Here is a 20555-nt window from a genome sequence, read left to right as displayed (position 1 = left end):
GGTTAAATTTTCCTGTCAAAACATAGTCTACGACGTTCCCTGGGTCACATGAGGTGTCTGTGCAAAATTTTGAGATTGTAAATGCGACGGTGCGGATACACTTTTCGTTTCACTTTTTCTCCATTATGTAGATAGGGGCAAAATTGGAACACGCGAGGTTAAAATTTCGCCTCACAACATAGCCTATGATGCTCTCGGGGTCCAGACGTGTGAGTGTGCAAAATTTTGTGATTGTAAATGCGACGGTGCGGATACACTTTTCGTTTCACTTTTTCCCCATTATGTAGATAGGGGCAAAACTGATTGGTAAATTAGAACGCGTGGGGTTAAAATTTCGCCTCACAACATAGCTCATGATGCTCTCGGGGTCCAGATGTGTGAGTGTGCAAAATTTTGTGGCTGTAGCTACGACGGTGCAGATGTCAATCCCGGACATACATACACACATACATACACACATACAGTACATACACACATTCAGCTTTATAAATTAGATTGTATTTGAAAATAAATGAAATGATGTGAAAATCTGTAATAAAATCATCATTATTCATGTACATAAAAAAACAAATCTGATTAGTGTAGTTGCTATATGAATATATATGAATATGAATAAATTAACAAGGTTTCTATGATGAACCTCATAGAAAAGATTGGAGTATTAAAATAAATGTATTAATGCTGAAAGGGAATAAATGTATATCTTAAAAATATTAATTTTGGATCATCAGCAGCTTGGAGCATGTCCTTTTTCTCCTGACATATTTCAGCTTGAAGATAAACAAAGGAAATCCAACAGAAAGTTACCTAAAGAATCCAAGAACCCTAAAAATGTAACCTCCTGCACGGCAAATACACATTTTTCAAGTTTGCAATATAGTTTATTGTTATGTATAACAAAGAATTTGTCCGGCTCACCTGCTCACCAAGGAAAATGCTCATCCAGGACCGTGCAAGGAAAGGAAGGTGGCAAGGCTTGGTATAACAAAATAAAAAATCTAGTAGTCCAGTCCACGGAAAATTTCTTTCTACAAAATAAAAAATCCAGCAGTCCAGTCCACGGAAAATTTCTTTCTAAAAAAAAAAAGAAAGAAATTTTCCGTGGACTGGACTGCTAGATTTTTTATTTTTTTAGTAGTATCTGTAAAACCTGCCTGACACGTACCTGATGTGTTTCCCCACCAGGCGACGAAAAATGTCATTGACAAAATCTTGGAAAGTGGCGGGAGCATTAGTCAAACCAAAAGGCATGACCATGTTTTCCTAATGCCCTTCCTGCGTGTTAAAGGCCGTTTTCCACTCATCCTCTTCTCTGATCCAAATCAGATTATCAGCCCTCCTGAGATCCAACTTGGAGAACCATTTGGGCCCAACAATTTGATTAAATAAATCAGGGAACAGTGGAAGAGGATAAGGATCACAGATGGTGATTTGATTTAACTCGCGAATGTCGAAACAAGGACATAAACGTCCGTCATTTTATTTTTTTTACAAAGAAAAAAACAGCTGCCAAACAAGAGGAGGGTCGGATATGTCCTTTAGCAAGACTTTCCGCAATATAATCTTTCATGGCTTGTCTTTATGGACCAGAAAGATTATACAGCCTAGTCTTGGGAAGCTTTGCCCCAGGGATCAGGTTAATCGGGCAGTCATACGAACAATGGGGAGGCAGATCCTGGCACCCCTTTTCTGGGAATACATACTCAAAATCAGACAAAAAGGAGGGCACTACTTTAATGGAGAAAAAAAGAGATAATAGTATTCAGACAGTTATATTTGCATTAATCACTCCATCTGACTATCTCTCCAGACTGCCAGTCCACCACCGAATTATGCATAACTAACCAGGGAAGGCCCAATACGATGGGGGTGGGGAGACCTTCCAATACATAACATATAAGAAGCTCCTTGTGAAGAGCCCCTATATGTAGGTCTTCATTATGCACCACTTGCGTAAAACTTGCGCCCAGAGGCGCCGAGTCAATGGCAAATATGGGTATGGACTTAGCCAGAGTATTACTGGAGAGGCCATGAGTCCAAGTAAACACTCATACCTCTGGCATGTGAGGGCACTTGTTCTACTGGATATTTGCCTTTGTTTACAATGAAGCAGTCTGATGAAAACTTTCCTCGCTCTAGGGAATAATGGCTGTTACCCATATTATCTGATAATATCGTGGATCGTAGATGAGTACAATCTTCCTCACATGTCAGTCTGTTGGCCTGAGGAATTTTCTTGAGATAGTGGGATCAGACTTGTGTCTGAACTGTATCCTGTTGTAGAATTTTCTCCGAAACTTAGATGTTTTGGCTTGGGAGCAAATGGGTGAAAAACGTGTTGGATTAGGGAAAAGATGTACGTTTCCCTTCACTAATAGACGAGAATTTCTCCAGCTGAAGACCAAACAGGATTTAGGGTTGAATAGGCAAGGCACAGAAATTTTTTTTTTTTCAAAGGGATGTCTCCAGACTGCTGTGTAATCCATACCAATTACCCGCTGCCTTAAGCGGGCTTTACACGCTACGATATATCTAACGAGATGTCGGTGGGGTCACGTCGTAAGTGACGCACATCCGGCATCGTTAGTGATATTGTAGCGTGTGACAGCTATGAACAAGCAGAAATACAGTTAGGTCCAGAAATATTTGGACAGTGACACAATTTTCGCGAGTTGGGCTCTGCATGCCACCACATTGGATTTGAAATGAAATCTCTACAACAGAATTCAAGTGCAGATTGTAACGTTTAATTTGAAGGTTTGAACAAAAATATCTGATAGAAATTGTAGGAATTGTACACATTTCTTTACAAACACTGCACATTTTAGGAGGTCAAAAGTAATTGGACAAATAAACCAAACCCAAACAAAATATTTTTATTTTCAATATTTTGTTGCGAATCCTTTGGAGGCAATCACTGCCTTAAGTCTGGAACCCATGGACATCACCAAACGCTGGGTTTCCTCCTTCTTAATGCTTTGCCAGGCCTTTACAGCCGCAGCCTTCATGTCTTGCTTGTTTGTGGGTCTTTCCGTCTTAAGTCTGGATTTGAGCAAGTGAAATGCATGCTCAATTGGGTTAAGATCTGGTGATTGACTTGGCCATTGCAGAATGTTCCACTTTTTTGCACTCATGAACTCCTGGGTAGCTTTGGCTGTATGCTTGGGGTCATTGTCCATCTGTACTATGAAGCGCCGTCCGATCAACTTTGCGGCATTTGGCTGAATCTGGGCTGAAAGTATATCCCGGTACACTTCAGAATTCATCCGGCTACTCTTGTCTGCTGTTATGTCATCAATAAACACAAGTGACCCAGTGCCATTGAAAGCCATGCATGCCCATGCCATCACGTTGCCTCCACCATGTTTTACAGAGGATGTGGTGTGCCTTGGATCATGTGCCGTTCCCTTTCTTCTCCAACCTTTTTTCTTCCCATCATTCTGGTACAGGTTGATCTTTGTCTCATCTGTCCATAGAATACTTTTCCAGAACTGAGCTGGCTTCATGAGGTGTTTTTCAGCAAATTTAACTCTGGCCTGTCTATTTTTGGAATTGATGAATGGTTTGCTTCTAGATGTGAACCCTTTGTATTTACTTTCATGGAGTCTTCTCTTTACTGTTGACTTAGAGACAGATACACCTACTTCACTGAGATTGTTCTGGCCTCAGTTGATGTTGTGAACGGGTTCTTCTTCACCAAAAAAGTATGCGGCGATCATCCACCACTGTTGTCATCCGTGGACTCCCAGGCCTTTTTGAGTTCCCAAGCTCACCAGTCAATTCCTTTTTTCTCAGAATGTACCCGACTGTTGATTTTGCTACTCCAAGCATGTCTGCTATCTCTCTGATGTATTTTTTCTTTTTTTTCAGCCTCAGGATGTTCTGCTTCACCTCAATTGAGAGTTCCTTAGACCGCATGTTGTCTGGTCACAGCAATAGCTTCCAAATGCAAAACCACACACCTGTAATCAACCCCAGACCTTTTAACTACTTCATTAATTACAGGTTAACGAGGGAGACACCTTCAGAGTTAATTGCAGCCCTTAGAGTCCCTTGTCCAATTACTTTTGGTCCCTTGAAAAAGAGGAGGCTATGCATTACAGAGCTATGATTCCTAAACCCTTTCTCCGATTTGGATGTGAAAACTCTCATATTGCACCTGGGAGTGTGCACTTTCAGCCCATATAATATATATAATTGTATTTCTGAACATGTTTTTGTAAACAGCTAAAATAACAAAACTTGTGTCACTGTCCAAATATTTCTGGACCTAACTGTACTCACCTTCTCGTTCATCGCTGACACGTCGCTCATTTTCTAAAAATCGAACGTCCTGTTGTTCATCGTACCCGGGGCAGCACACATCGCTCCGTGTGACACCCCGGGAATGATGAACTGCAGCTTACCTGCGGCCGCCGGCAATGCTGAAGGGAGGAGGTGGTCGGGATGTTTATGTCCCATTCATCTCCGCCCCTCCGCTTCTATTGGCTGGCCGCTGTGTGACGTCGCTGTGACGCCGAACGTCCCTCCCACTTCAGGAAGTGGATGTTCGCCGCCCACAGCGAGGTCATTTGGAAGGTAAGTACGTGTGACGGGGGGTTACAGCATTGTTCGACACGGGCAACAAATTGCCCATGCCGCACAAACGATGGGGGCGGGTGCGATCGCAAATGCGATTGCACAATTAATTGCAACATGTAAAGCAGCCTTTAGACAATTCAAGATTCTTGAAAGCGAATTTAGGTATATCAATAGGAATATTGCAAAGAAAGTCAGCTGCAGATTACATTAGCAAATATTCATGGATCTCCTCCCTAAAGACACTTTCCTGAAAATCAGAAGTCACCTGGCTTAGCCAGTTTCTAAGTGCTCTGAGAACAGGTACTGCATTTAAAGCAAACTTGGTAGTGGCAGCAGAATTAATTGTTTCAGTAAAGAGTCATCTTTACTTTTCATAGGCTCCTTTAATACAGTTGTGCTCAAAAGTTTACATACCCCAGCAAATGTTTTGCTTTCTTGGCCTTTTTGCAGAGAATATGAATGATAACACAACATCTTTTTTTAAAATCCATCAATATAAAAATACCAAAAATATATTAGAAATATAATAAATATTGTTATTATTTAGTAATATTATCACATATAATAACATATTATAACCTTATAGTATATAAATTTCACACAAGTAATAGTCTAAATCCACCAGACTCATCAAGAATGAAGGATCAAATATTGTCTGTTGTTTCACCCACAGGGTTGACGTGTTTCCAAGGAGAAGATTGCCTTTATGGTCAATACTGAAGTATTTAGAGGCTGTTGAAGATGAAAAATATACCAGTTGGTGAAATAATAATGAATGAAAATCTAAAACTTAAAATTATCTTCGATAATAAAATTCGCTTTGTGGCTCATGCAGCCCCTACTTTAGGAAATCTCTTGTCACCCAGTCTCTTTACAAATAATAAATTGGATATTTTTAAACCGACATGGTTGTGTACCAAAGGTTTTTACAACTGCAGAGCAAACCACTGCAAAGTGTGTGAACATGTACAGAATACCAAAACATTTAAATCTTCATATAATAATGGTGAATATACCATACGTGATTTGATCAATTGTAACACAGAATTTGTAGTATATTTAATTACTTGTAAAGATTGTATCATTCAATATGTTGGTTGCACTATGGGACCGTTAAAAACGAGGATACGCAGGCATCTTTCTGATGCTGTTAATCCAGCAGCGCTTTCATCTTCAGCAGCCTCTAAACACTTCAGTATTGTCCATAAAGGTAATCTAAAGGGTTTTCAGTTGATAGGCATAGAGAAGGCTAATAAACCTTTACGAGGTGGAGATCATAGAAGAAAACTCCTTAATAGGCCTCCTTCACACGTCCGTGTCTCCGGTACGTGTTTAGTCCGTTTCCTCACGTGGTAGATCCATTAAAATCAATGGGTCTGCGCTCACGTGCGTGTTTTGCCATGGACCATGTGTCCGTGTGCAGTATACGTGTGCCCGTGTGCTCCACACGTAGACATGTCCATTTTTCACCGGCATCACGGGTGTCACACGGACCGCACGGATGTGATCCATGTGACACGCACTGGAGAAAACACACGTGCCTGTGAAATAAAAAGAATTTCTATAATCGCCTTCTCCAGCGCTGCTGTCTCTGACGCTGCTGTCACTTGCTTCCAACCCTCGCTCATTATGCTCATGAATATTCACTCCACTGCGGGCCGGAAGCAGCAGCAGCGGGGATTTGGCTGGGTGGGAGACTGTAGATCAGAACCACGGACAGCAATGCCAGGGACAGGTGAGCAGAAAATTCCCGTTCTCCGTGTGTTATCACGGATAGCACATGGAGATCACACATGTGCCATAAACACGGCACACAGAGGGCAATACGCACCTTTGACACGTCCGTGAAAAACGTATGTGTAGAGAAAACTTCTGGATATTCACCTTGGAAACATGTCAACCATGTGGGTTAAACAACAGACAGGATTTGATCCTTCATTATTGATGAGTCTAGTGGATTTAGTATATTACTTGTGTGAACTTTATATACTATAAGGACGTTATAATATGTTATTATATATGATAATATTACTAAATAATAATATTTATTATATTCCTAATATTTTGAGGTATTTTATATTGATGGATTAATAAATATAATAAGAATAATAATAATAATTAGTATATATTTCCATGTCTTCATATACATGCTATGTCTCATTTATTCTTTGTGTTTTTAATGGTGTTTTTTATCCTAACCCAGCCCTGTTAGTATACACAGGTGGGATAATTAACACTGGGTTAGCACCTCCTTATTAGGAGGGTGGTTTGGTCTGAAGTCAGAACATGGGTAAGGGCTCATGCGCACTTTGCGTACTCACATGCATTTATGCTGCGTATTGCACTGCAGTGTAAATGCATGCGCCCTGCGTCCCCTGCACAATCTATATAGATTGTGCATGATACGTGCGCACAATGCTTTTATGAACGCAGCGATTTGGATGCTAAAATTTTGACCCAAATCCGTGCGTTCATAAAAGCAGCATGTCAATTATTTCTATGTTCTCGATGCAGCGGGAGGTCTATGGTGGGGGCAGCAGCCAGAGCGCATGAAATCAGCTTTTTTAAACAAAAGTACTGCATTCATTATGCAGTTTTTCTGCAGCGATCTGACGCGCAAATGTGCTGTCAAGTCGCTGCAGAATATTCTGCAGGTTACGTGCGCATGAGCCCTAAGACATGCTGTCGAAACGCATTGTTCTGAGACGCAGAATAAGTCTATAAGTCTAAGCTGTATGTCTCCTGATTTTAAATAAAGAAAGAAAGAATTTGTCATCATACCTTGGAGGACCGTGCTGGATTTTTCCATATTATTATCATTGCTTTCATGTGATATCGGCTGCCTCAGCCTTACCGTGCACAGTGCAACGAACGAGGAGGAAACATTACAGCAGTCAGTGAGCTGAAGTTTTTAATTCTTATTGTGGATTGGATACTTATCCATCATCCAATACCAACAGGGAGGCTCCACATTAATTCTGCGGGAGGACAATGACCCCAAACATACAGACAGTGTTATTAAGCACTCTCTTCAGCATAAAGAACAAGAAGTCCTGGAAGTGATGACACAGCCCCCAGACAACCCTGATCTCAACATCATTGGGTCTGTGGGATTACATGGAGAGAAAGAAGGATTTGCTAAAACCAACATCCACACATCCACAGAAGCTCTGTAGTTATTGGTTAGTCCTCCAAGATGTTTGGAACAATCTCTCTGTCGAGTTCCTTAAATAACTGTGTGCGAGTGTAAGCATGAGTGTAAGTGTGCACCTGATGCTGTGCTGTAGTTGTCAAGGCAAAATGTGCTCATAACAATTATTGATTTTATTTAGATTTCTCTTCTGTTCATTCACTTTGTATTTTGTGAATTGATTAAAATAAACTATTAGATCTTCTATTTTTGAAAGCATTCTTACTTTGCCGCATTTGTTTCCACACCTGTTGAATACTTTTGCACATTACTGTATATACCCATATGAATGGCTGGTTATAGCAGTATGGAACATGTGCCCCATTTTGTTGCTCTACACCATTTGCATGGTACAGTCATCTATTCTCTTATTAACATAGCATGCTGCAGAAAATCAAGTTGACTTCTGCTACATCTGTATATGGTGTGTTAATGCAAGTCTTTTTTATAATGCAATCAGTGAATAAAAATCATTAATTTTACTATTATTTATTACCTTACACTCATAAGATGCTGTGTAGTAACAGAGTAAATTGGAGACTTAGTGCAGTTCTACTGTTATTAGTGAATTTGGCACCTTGCATTTCACAGAATACCTGAATATTTAATCTCAACTATAGTATATTTATATCTTAAATATGATTGGCCAGATGCTGATCACATGACCAGTGGTTTTGCCATGCGGCCAGGATTCCATACCTGTAGTGAGTGACAGTTGGAAGTGACATTTGGAATTGACCAATAACGGTGGAGAAGATGTCTGCTGAGCCAAAGCAGAGCGATATGGATATAAAACAAGAGGAGATTGAGGTGAGGAGAGAAGGAGCGAAGAGACGAAGACCTACCTATGACACATCAGATGATGAGAGGCAGTCTTCAGTCAAGAGGACCAAACAACCAGTCCAGGAGAAAGAAGAAGTGGAAGAAAAGGAAGAGGTAGAAAGTCAGAAGATGCGAGCCAAGAAGAGAGGAGCCATCTTCATGTCATCGGGGGACAAAGCGGAGAAGAAAAGAAAAAGAATTACACCAGGACAGAAAGCCATGGATCTAAAGCAGGAAGAGGACACGTCCATCCAGAAAGCTGAAGAAGCTGAAGACTTGCAGGAGGACCAGAGAGGCTCAGGTAGATAATCTGTATGTGGGAAATTATACAATTGTAAATAGTGCAAACATACCGTATTTTTCGGATTATAAGACGCAGTTTTCCTCCCAAAAATGTGGGAGGAAAATGAGGGGTGCGTCTAACAATCCAAATGTAGCTTACTGGGAGGTGGAGAATGGGCGCTGTGCTGGCTGCGGTGGGTGCTTTGTGGAGCAGAGCGGTGCAGTGGATGAGATGCTCTGTCAGCGGTGCGGGGCTGAGCTGGCTGCGGTGGGCACTGTGTGGAGCAGGGCGGTGCGGCGGGTAATATGCTCTTAGATATATGCAAATAAGTACAATCTGTGCCTCAAAAAGACGGGGAAATAGAAAGTGCTAGGGTGGTTAGAACACTTCTGTCAGGAGTGTACAACAAGTCACATAATATAAGAAAGAACCTCCTGCGCTAAACACCATAAAAATATTGTTTCAAACTAAAGAAGAAGATGGCAGGAAGGTTGATAGCTGATTGTGATAGTCAGCCCTCAAACATATGAGCAATGAGAAGAGCGCTATACAGACGTCTGCACACAGAGGTCCCACAATGATACTATTACAGAAGAGCAGTGTCATAAATGGTTACAAATAAGTATAAAAAGCTGCAAAAAGTTACATAAAAAGGACCCAGGCAGTATACATTACAATTAAAGCATACCATACACCCTCCTAAATGATTAGCTGTAGTAAATAGCTGCACAGAGATCCTCACAACCAATTAGCTGGAGTAAATGTCCATGTGAATAAAATCTCCAGATAAAAGTCCAAAAATAGAGTCCAAAAATAAAAATATGAGGTGGGTACAGTTAAATACCACGTCGCTCCTGTAGAGTATTTGTTCTAGAAAGTCCAGGCAGCTGGAGAGGGCTGTGAGGATAAGAGCTGTCAGACCTACTAACCCACGCTGTGGGATTGCAATGCTACCGCTGTAGATGCCCCGGCCGGTGGCTATCCCAGAAGTGAAGCAGAGCGGCTCTGTTATCAGAACGGCATGTGACGTCACACAGGCAGAGTAGAGAGGCCAAAAAGGCTTGTACTAATCCTTACGTTACCCTATGTGGGAAAAAACTAGGTAAAGATTTGACAAAGAGCTTGCTAAATATACATCAAATAATATATTAGGTGACAAAATGAAATTGGTTCTCAACATAGAGACTCTAGAAAAAATGTGTATGTATGTGTCAACGTTTAAAAAAAAATAAAATAAATATATATATATATATATATATATACACAGTACAGACCAAAGTTTGGACACACCTTCTCATTCAAAGAGTTTTCTTTATTTTCATGACTGAAAATTGTAGATTCACATTGAAGGCATCAAAACTATGAATTAACACATGTGGAATGAACTACTTAACAAAAAAAGTGTGAAACAACTGAAAGTATGTCTTATATTCTAGGTTCTTCAAAGTAGCCACCTTTTGCTTTCATTACTACTTTGCACAATCTTGGCATTCTCTTGATGAGCTTCAAGAGGTAGTCACCGGAAATGGTTTTCCAACAGTTGTGAAGGAGTTCCCAGAGATGCTTAGCACTTGTTGGCCCGTTTGCCTTCACTCTGCGGTCCAGCTCACCCCAAACCATCTCGATTGGGTTCAGGTCTGGTGACTGTGGAGACCAGGTCATCTGGCGTAGCACCCCATCACTCTCCTCCCTAGTCAAATAGCCCTTACACAGCCTGGAGGTGTGTTTGGGGTCATTGTCCTGTTGAAAAATAAATGGTCCAACGAAACACAAACCAAATGGAATAGCATGCCGCTGCAAGATGCTGTGGTAGCCATGCTGGTTCAGTATGCTTTCAATTTTCAATAAATCCCCAACAGTGTCACCAGCAAAGCACCCCCACACCATCACACCTCCTCCTCCATGCTTCACGGTGGGAGCCAGGCATGTAGAGTCCATCCGTTCACTGTTCCTGCGTCACACAAAGACACAGTGGTTGGATCCAAAGATTTCAAATTTGGACTCATCAGACCAAAGGACAGATTTCCACAAGTCTAATGTCCATTCTTTGTATTCTTTAGCCCAAACAAGTCTCTTCTGCTTGTTGCCTGTCCTTAGCAGTGGTTTCCTAGCAGCCATGCTGGCCTGCTGCACAAAGTCTCCTCTTAACAGTTGTTCTAGAGATGTGTCTGCTGCTAGAACTCTGTGTGGCATTGACCTGGTTGCTAATCTGAGATGCTGTTAACCTGCGATTTCTGAGGCTGGTGACTCGGATAAACTTATCCTCCGCAGCAGAGGTGACTCTTGGTCTTCCTTTCCTGGGGCGGTCTTCATGTGAGCCAGTTTCTTTGTACGTTTGATGGTTTTTGCCACTGCACTTGGGGACACTTTCAAAGTTTTCCCAATTTTTTGGACTGACTGACCTTCATTTCTTAAAGTAATGATGGCCACTCGTTTTTCTTTACTTAGCTGCTTTTTTCTTGCCATAATACAAATTCTAATCGTCTATTAAGTAGGACTATCAGCTGTGTATCCACCAGACTTCTGCACAACACAACTGATGGTCCCAACCCCATTTATAAGGCAAGAAATCCCACTTATTAAACCTGACAGGACACACTTGTGAAGTGAAAACCATTTCCGGTGACTACCTCTTGAAGCTCATCAAAAGAATGCCAAGAGTGTGCAAAGTAGTAATCAAAGCAAAAGGTGGCTACTTTGAAGAATCTAGAATATAAGACATATTTTCATTTTTTTCACACTTTTTTGTTAAGTATTTAATTTCACTTGTGTTAATGCATAGTTTTGATGCCTTCAATGTGAATCTACAATTTTCATAGTCATGAAAATAAAGAAAACTCTTTGAATGAGAAGGTGTGTCCAAACATTTGGACACAAGATAATTTTGCTATAAAATCCCCTCCCCTCTAGTCAGGTGGAATAAGCTCCAAACCCACAAAGTAGGTTCCCTCAAGAGAGCTACGGTGTTTGAGGGAATAATGGATAGGGGATGACCCTTGAAATTGTTCCTGATATTGTAAAAATGTTCCCGTACGTGTAGCTATATTGCGCTTAGTCTGCCCCACATAGATTTTTTTGCAGGGACAGACTATATAGCATAAATGACCACATTACTATAACAAGTGAAACATTGTTTAATCAAAAAAGTATCGCAATTAGTAGAGTTGTTTATACAGGTGTAAGTTTTTGTAGTAGCGATGGTTTTTTTGCAACAAAAACATCTGCCGCACCTAAAAAATCCCATCAGAGTCTGATCAGAATGTTTGTCAGTGCCCCTAGTGAAAGGTAAGATGGATAGTTGTTTAGGTTCAGAAGTTCTAAATGAAACTTGAACCGTTGGAGCAATAAAATTCCCCAAATTTGTCAGATCTTTCCCTAGTTTTTTCCCACATAGGATTAAATATGTGGTTGTGTATGTGTGGGGGACAAGAAGGAGTGAGGTATGGCGTAACAGACATTTCCTCTGAAGAAGAAACCAGCCAGGTTTTGAAACATAAGGATTAGCACAAGCCTTTTCGGACTCTGTACTTTGGCTGTGTGACGTCACACGCCGTTCTGATAACGGAGCCGCTCTGCTTCACAACTGGGATAGTCACCGGCCGGGGCATCCACAGCAGTAGCATTGCAATCCCACAGCGTGGGTTAGTAGGTCTGACCAGAGGTGTATCTAGGCTTTCAAGTACCCAGGGCCAGAATTCAGTTTAGCGCCCCCCCCCCCCCCCCCCCCCGGGCAGTTTCGGTAGTCGTCACACTACAATCAGTCATGTGTGATTTGCACACTTACAGTCACGTGATGACGAGCTTCTCTTAATAATTCTCTCAATGTTCCATGAGAAACGTGCAAGTATGAAAATCACATATGAGTGGATCACCATTTGGTGACTGCTGGACCCAGCAAGCAGAGCTGAATCCCGACACTAAGTAGATTACATGCTGTTAGAACTGAGGATGCTACACGGCTTAATTTTATAATTAATGGGGTTGTCCAGTGACTCTGTTCGTGACTTTAGGCTTCTGAAATCTTACAACACATGCTCTGCACATTTTTAGGATTCTCCGGTGCCAGTGGAGAGAGTGGACGATCATGTGAGCACAAATATGAGATTTGTACACTTCTGGCCACATTTTGATTTGACATGTCCGACCTCAGTCAATTCATTTTCATTGAGCGAGGCCATGGATGTCTGTTCAACACGTGATCACACCTATGTAAATTGCATACTTGCAGCTTTGTAGCCTCCCACTCTCACCACCGACACCAGAGAATCCTGACAGCATGCAGTGTGCGCACTGTGGGAATTCAGAAGTCTGCAGTCACATAGAGTGACACATAGAGTGACTGCAGGCTCATCACAAACTTGGACAACCCCTTTAATGGTCCTAACAACATAAATAAAAATATAGTAACCCTTAACTTCTCAAACGGCACAAGGCTTTATTAAAGAGATTGTCCACTTCCATAGTATAGCCATAATAGGAAAAAGGGCTTTGCTGGGCAAATGGCTCGAAGGCAAGGTTCCGTCAGAAGACGAGGTAATGAGGCAGATTAAAATGCTACTTAGAATTGAACAGAGGACAGCAGAAAAAAACAAAGACGGTTTGACCGACACATTCTTTAAAAAATGGAGAAAATTCATTGAAAAACAATGTGAAGCTACAGAAATACAAACAATAGTTACCCCCTTCACGTACACAGAGTGGTATCTACTAGAAGACATTAAGGGAACATTAGGGAAATTAAAACAGCCATAATGTGAAGGTGTGATAAGAAGGCAAATTATTCATCTAGAGGCATGGGGTGGGAAAAAAAAAAAATGACAAAATGTGGATTGGTTGGGTATTCTTCGTGTGGGCTAGACAGGAGGAAAAAAGCGTGCTAAGTTGTTGGGGGGGTTATTTAAGAATAGAAGGGGGGTAAAACAAGGGAAACAGGAGGAATAGTTAATTGCCAATAACCTGTTAATGGACATGGTGAATCCATACTTGCTATATTGTTTAACAAAATGTAATGCATATGAAAATTTGGAATAAAATTTGGTGTTTAAAAAAAAAAAAGAGATTGTCCACTACTTTAACATTGATGGCCTTTCCTTAGGATAGGTCACCAATGTCTGATAGCTCGGGGTCCGGCACCTGGCACCCCAGCCAGTCACCTGTTCTAGGTGCCATGTCGATGGTGGCAGGTGGCCGGAAGTGCTCAGTTCTGGATCTGCTCCATCTTCTGATAGTGGCATCAGGCTCCTATTAAAATCAATGAGTCGGATGTGCAGAGGATGGAGTAGATTCAGAAATAAGCATTTCCGGCCACCTGAACCAAGAACAGCTGATCAGTGGGGGTCCCATTGCGCTCACATCAGAAGCAATGCACAAGTGGGACCAAGGCCTAATGATGGTACATAGCAAGTATGACAGAGAAATATTTACATTCAGGTACCTTATAGATGATGTTGTCTCTCAGTCGTTTCTTTCTATTCTTCATCTTGTCCTGAGCCATGATGACTTTTCATATTTACATTTAGTCTCTGCAGATTTCCATCTCCTCTGGTCTTCCGAAGCACATCCCGACTTGGTGCCCCTAAAAATAGCAGAATCATTATAATACTCCTATTTAAAAAAATATCTGCTCTACACTGTGCCCAAGAATAATGGCCCCTCACTGTGTTCTCTGCACAAAATATGATCCACACAGTGTCCATCTTATGATACAAGTCCCACACACTACTCTCTCCTTTCTATACTGAGCCCACTCTTCACACTCTTCTTTATACTGCCCAGTCTTTATACTGTGCTCTCTCATCACACACCCATTCTCACTATGGCCTCATACTGTACCCAGAAGCTATTCCCTTTCTATACCGACCCACCCACCACTACCCAGTCTCTATTCAGTGCCCTCTTACATTTTTCTCATCCCTTACTGTCTTCTCACTACCTCCTTTGGGTCCATATACTTTTCCCCCTCACTCCCCATACCAGGTCGCTCTTTATTCTGTGTCCTCAAAATTTCTATCCCGTTTGCTCTACATTCCCCCAATCGCTCCACATACGATGTCTGCATACATTCCCCCCTCACCCTCGCTCCCTCAACTATGTCTGTATACATCACCTCTCAGTCTCTCTCCCCCATACATCACTCCTCACCCTAACTCCCTATACTATGTCTGTATACATTACCCCTCCCCTCTCTCCCTATACTATGTCTATATACATCACCCCTCACCCTCTCCCCCTATACTGTCTGTATACATCACCCCTCACCCTCTCTCCCTATACTATGTCTAAAGATATTTCCCCATCCTCAGTTCCCACCATACTGTGTCCACACATAGTTCCCTTTCCCCACCCTGTCTTCCCCATGTTGTGTCTATAGATACTGGCCTATCCCCACCCTCTGTCCCCCCATAGTATGTTCACAGATAGTTCCCTTTCCCCACCAACTCTCACCCATGCTGTCTATAGATACTGCCCCCTCCCTCCCTGTCCCCTCATAGTGTGTCCACAGATACTTCTCTCTCTCCTTCATGCTGTATCTATAGATACTGCCCCCTTCCCGCTGTCCCCTCATAGTATGTTCACAGATAGTTCCCTTTCTCCACCCTCTCTCCCCCATACTGTGTATATAGATACTGCCTTCCCCCACCCTCTGTACCTCCATAGTGTATTCACAGATAGTTCCTTCACCCCACCCTCTCTCCCCATGCTGTGTCTATAGATACTGCCCCCTACCCACCCTCTGTGCCCCCCTCGTTGTATGTTCACAGATAGTTCCCACTCCCCAACCTCTCTCACCCATACTGTCTACAAATACTGCCCCCTGCCCACCCTCTGTCCCCCCATAGTATTTCCACAGATAGTTCCCTCTCCCCACCCTCTGTCTCTCCATCCTGTGTCTATAGATGCCTCCCTCCTCACCCCATAATGTTCCTCTTCGGTGGTGTCTTGAGCTCAACACTGGAGCACTTATCAGCAGCGCTCTCTGCTGCCCCTGCGATGCGACCTTGACTTCCGGGTCAGCAGTGTGATCAGCTGACCTGATCACATTACAGACATCTCTCTGACCTGGAAGTCAGTGCTGGTGAGCACCGCTTCAATTGTCCTCGCGTCTGACAGATACAAGGACAATTGATCAGTGGGAGCCGCGCTCTGCACTTCCTCTGAGTCTCGGCTGTTAGCTTGACAGCTGGGACTCAGAATAGTGTGTGCCCACTACAGGGGGAGACAACACAGAGCCGCTAAGGAAACTCAGACCGCTGCATAAGGCGGTTCAACAGCACCCCCCTGACAGCTGAGCCCAGGGTAGATGCCCCGCCAGCCCCCCCTAGATACGCCTTTGGGTCTGACAGCTCTTATCCTCACAGCACTTTCCAGCTCCCTGAACTTCCTGGAACAAATACTCTACAGGAGCGACGTGGTATTTAACTGCACCCACCTCATATTTTTATTTTTGGACTTTTATCTGGAGATTTTAATCACATGGACATTTACTCCAGCTAATTGGTTGTGAGGATCTCTATGCAGATATTTACTACAGCTAATCATTTACATACCAGGAGAACTAAGGGGTAACGTAGTCATGGTCCTATACGTGACCAAATAGTCAAAAACAGATCAGGACAACTTCTTGCAAAAATATTAAAAGTGTTTATTACATAAATCAATAACAAGAAGTGACATACAACAACAAGAGTCAAAAAATTGTATGACAATTAATCAGATTTTTAAGGAGTGTCACTGATGATAAATCACATAGGGCCCACACACCACATGAGGCAAGAGTATATATAAGTGAACAGTGTTCGATAATTACATGGGTAAACCCAGTATAGATAGATTCAATTGCTGAGATATAACAGCTCTAGACATGTCTATACAACATTGTTACCATACATTACAAAACAGCCATAGGCTAAAAGTAAAGACTCTATAGAGTAAAGGCTATAGACATGTCTATGGAATATTATTACCATACTTTGGAAAGCGGCCATAGGCTAGAGTGAGGACTCCATAAAGGGACTCACAAATAGTAATTACTCGAGATTACCGACATACTAGTAACCTAAACATATGAGCCAAACCATAATGATCATTCACTCAGCCATAGTGGCTAGTGGTGCCCAAGGAAAACGTGCCCTGACGCGCACGTTTTGATTGTTTCTTCGGGGGGCCATTAGAGGGTGAGTGTTATGCTTTAATTTTAATGTATACTACATGGGTCCTTTTTATGTAACTTTTTGCAACTTTTTATACTTATTTGTAACAATTTATAACCCTGCTTTTCTGTAATAGTATCATTGTGGGACCTCTGTGTGTAGACCTCTGTATAGCACTTTTCACACTGCTCATATGTTTGAGGGCTGAGGGCTCACTATCACAATTAGCTATCAACCCTTCTGCCATTTTCTTGTTTAGTTTGAAACAATAATATTTTTATGGTGTTTAGCGCAGGGGGTTCTTTCTTATATTATATGGATAATATGCTCTGTCAGCGGTGCGGGGCTGTGCTGGCTGCGGTGGGTATTGTGTGGAGCAGGGTGGTGTGGAAGGTGAGATGCTCTGTCGGCGGTGCGACTGTCAAATAATTTCGCCCGGAGGTGGCATGTGCGCAGATGGAGTTCTTGGATTGCCATTGAGTCGAGAGCTCAATCTGCACATGCGCCGATTTCGGGCAGCATTATTTGAAGATGGCATCACCGACAGAGCATCTCACCCACCACACCGCTCTCTTCCACATAGCCCGCACCTCCAACAGAGCATCTCATCCAAAAAACCGCCCTGCTCCACATGGCCAACACAGCCGCCCCCACCGCAGCCAGCAGAGCCAGCCACACAGCAGCCAGCGCAGCCGGCCACACAGCAGCCAGCACAGCCAGTCACACAGAAGGCCACACAGCAGTCAGTGTAGTCGGCCACACAGCAGCTGCCCCCACCGCAGCCAGCCACACAACAGCCAGCACAGAAGCCAGCGAAGCCACCCCTAGCGCAGCCGCCCCCACTGCACCAGCACAGCCGGCCACACAGTAGCCAGCACAGCCAGCCACACAGCAGCCAGCATTACCCTACTCCAGCACCCCCCGCCTCCTGTGACCCCTGTTTCATTACTGCTGTTGCCCCTCTACGGTAAGACTCCACTGGTAAGACTGACTCCATTTTTTTATTTTTTTTTTAACCTTTTTTTCTCCAAATTTGGGGTGCGTCTTATAATCCGGTGCGTCCTATAAAACGAAAACTACGGTACTTCATATCTTCTAATGCTGCTCTGACCCTTATATGTTACAATTGAGCAATAATTCTCCCAAGTTTACATTGTATCATGTATCAATTTATCTTCTTTTCCTTGATGTTGCAATTAACCCTACAAATGAATATAATAACACCCTAATTAATATTAGGGAATTGGTAAAATGTCAACCCAGATCTTCACCCCGCAAAATTTCCTGGTCATTGTGAAAGATGTGCAGTAAATTTAGGCCTAAAACACACTTCCGCAAAAAAAAGTACGTGTCTCACGGTCCGTTTTTCGGGTCCGTGTTCCGTTTTTTAGGGGCGTTTCACTGGTACGTATGGCATCCGTGTGATGGCGTAGCGAGCCATTTGTGCATGTGGAATGTCCGTATTGACATAAAATACGTACGTGTGCTGTCCGTGTGCTGTCCGTTTTTAAAGGCCAGCATTCTTACCCAATTAACGTTGTTAATCATTCATCATGAGATCCTGGTGTTTTTGTTTGCCATCAATTGACCTGATAGATTGGTAACAAGTGTTTCAGATTTCGTGATGAAAAACGGACACGGACGATACGTGCTGAACACGGACATACTCCGTGTGCGGTCCGTGCAGGCACGGACCCATAGACTAAAGCGGGTCCGTGCCTGCGTGCTGCCGGCCAAAAACGGACATGTCGTCCGTGTAGAAAAGCGCACACGCACTTACCACCCGGACACACGTTCCGTGTGATTTTACGTGTGTGTGCCATCTACCATTGAATAACATGGGTCTCCGTGTCTCCGGTACGTGCAAATACGTACCGCACACGTACAAAAAAAACGGATGTGTGTTGCGGGTCTTAAACATATTGTAATTTGCCTATTTTTTGCCTCCTAGGAAGCAGCGGTGTTCGGCCAACCGGCTCCAAAAGCACAGTCTCTGATACTGATACCATCAAGAGGAGATTATTATTCCATCATGTGCTCGGCCGGGGAAGTTTTGGAACAGTCCTGCTAGCGGAAGATCCATCTACCCGCAAACATTTTGCTGTTAAGATCCTCAGGAAAAGAGCCCTGCTTGCTGAAGGTGAAGAGCGTGTGATGGTGGAGCGACGAGTCTTACAGCTGGCATCTGGGAGCCCCTTCCTTGTCCACGCTGACTTTGCATTCCAGACCAAGGTACATTATGGAATATTAGGCAATGTCACACATACCACACACTTCTCTGCTTTCATCTTCCCAAGTCCAGAGGTTACAGCAGGCTATGTGCCCACGGGGAAAGTGCCCTGCGGATATATCCGCAGGACATTCCGCAGGAGCTCCCAGAAATCCGCAGCACAACTTTGTCTGTTTTAATACTGCGGTTGTATTGCGGAATGTCCTGCGGATATGCTGCAATCATTCTGCATTGAGGATACAGTACCATGGCTTCGGCACTGCATCCTCAATGCAGAACAAGTGCTGGAGTGATGGGGGAGTTCATACTTACCTCCATCACGCAGCACTTCACTTTCCGGCCCTTTCTGTCTGCACTTCGCAGGAGAAGGTGGGCGGGCCTGAACTAGCTCTGGCTGTCACATGACCGGAGCTCCTGCAGGCCCCGCCCACCACCTCCTGCTTTCTGCTCCTGGCTCCACCACGCTCCTCTGCAGCGGAGGAAGTGACTCCGGTGTCTTCTATCAAGGCAGGTACGTATGGGATCGTGCGGAAGAATCCGCACAAATAATTGACATGCTGCCGATTTTTCTGCAGGGAAATACGCATTATTTCCGCTGCAGAAAAAAACGCAGCATGGGCACAGCAGTTCCAAAATGCCATAGAAATGGCTGGGGACTCGCTGTACTGCGGATTTTTGAGAAATCCGAGGAATTTCCGCGAAAAAAATCGCAGCAAATTTTCTGCAACGTGGGCACATAGCCTTATAGCTGGGGTTGGTACATTGAGCCTCATTTATTAAATCAACCTTGTTTCTTATACTAACCAATCATAGAACAACTTTTACTTTTTCGGGCAGTTGAATGAACTGTAGCTGAGCTCTAAGGCGGGCTTTGCACACTACGACATCGCAGCCCGATGCTGCGATGCCGAGTGCGATAGTGCCCGCCCCCGTCGCAGCAGCGATATGTGGTGATAGCTGGCGTAGCGAAAGTTATCGCTACGCCAGCTTCACACACACACTCACCTGCCGTGCGACGTCCCTGTGGCCGGCGACCCGCCTCCTTGTTAAGGGGGCGGGTCGTGCGGCGTCACTGCGACGTCACACGGCAGGCGGCCAATCAGAGCGGAGGGGCGGAGATGAGCAGGATGTCAACATCCTGCCCACCTCCTTCCTTCCGCATATCCTACGGAAGCCGCAGTGAGGCCGGTAGGAGACGTTCCTCGCTCCTGCGACTTCACACACAGCGATGTGTGCAGCCGCAGGAGCGAGGAACAACATCGGACCGTCGCGTCAGCGTAATCATGGATTACGCCGACG

The sequence above is a fragment of the Anomaloglossus baeobatrachus genome, chromosome 2, assembly GCF_048569485.1.
Source record: "Anomaloglossus baeobatrachus isolate aAnoBae1 chromosome 2, aAnoBae1.hap1, whole genome shotgun sequence".
NCBI lineage: Eukaryota > Metazoa > Chordata > Amphibia > Anura > Aromobatidae > Anomaloglossus > Anomaloglossus baeobatrachus.
Note: the sequence above shows the minus strand (reverse complement) of the source record.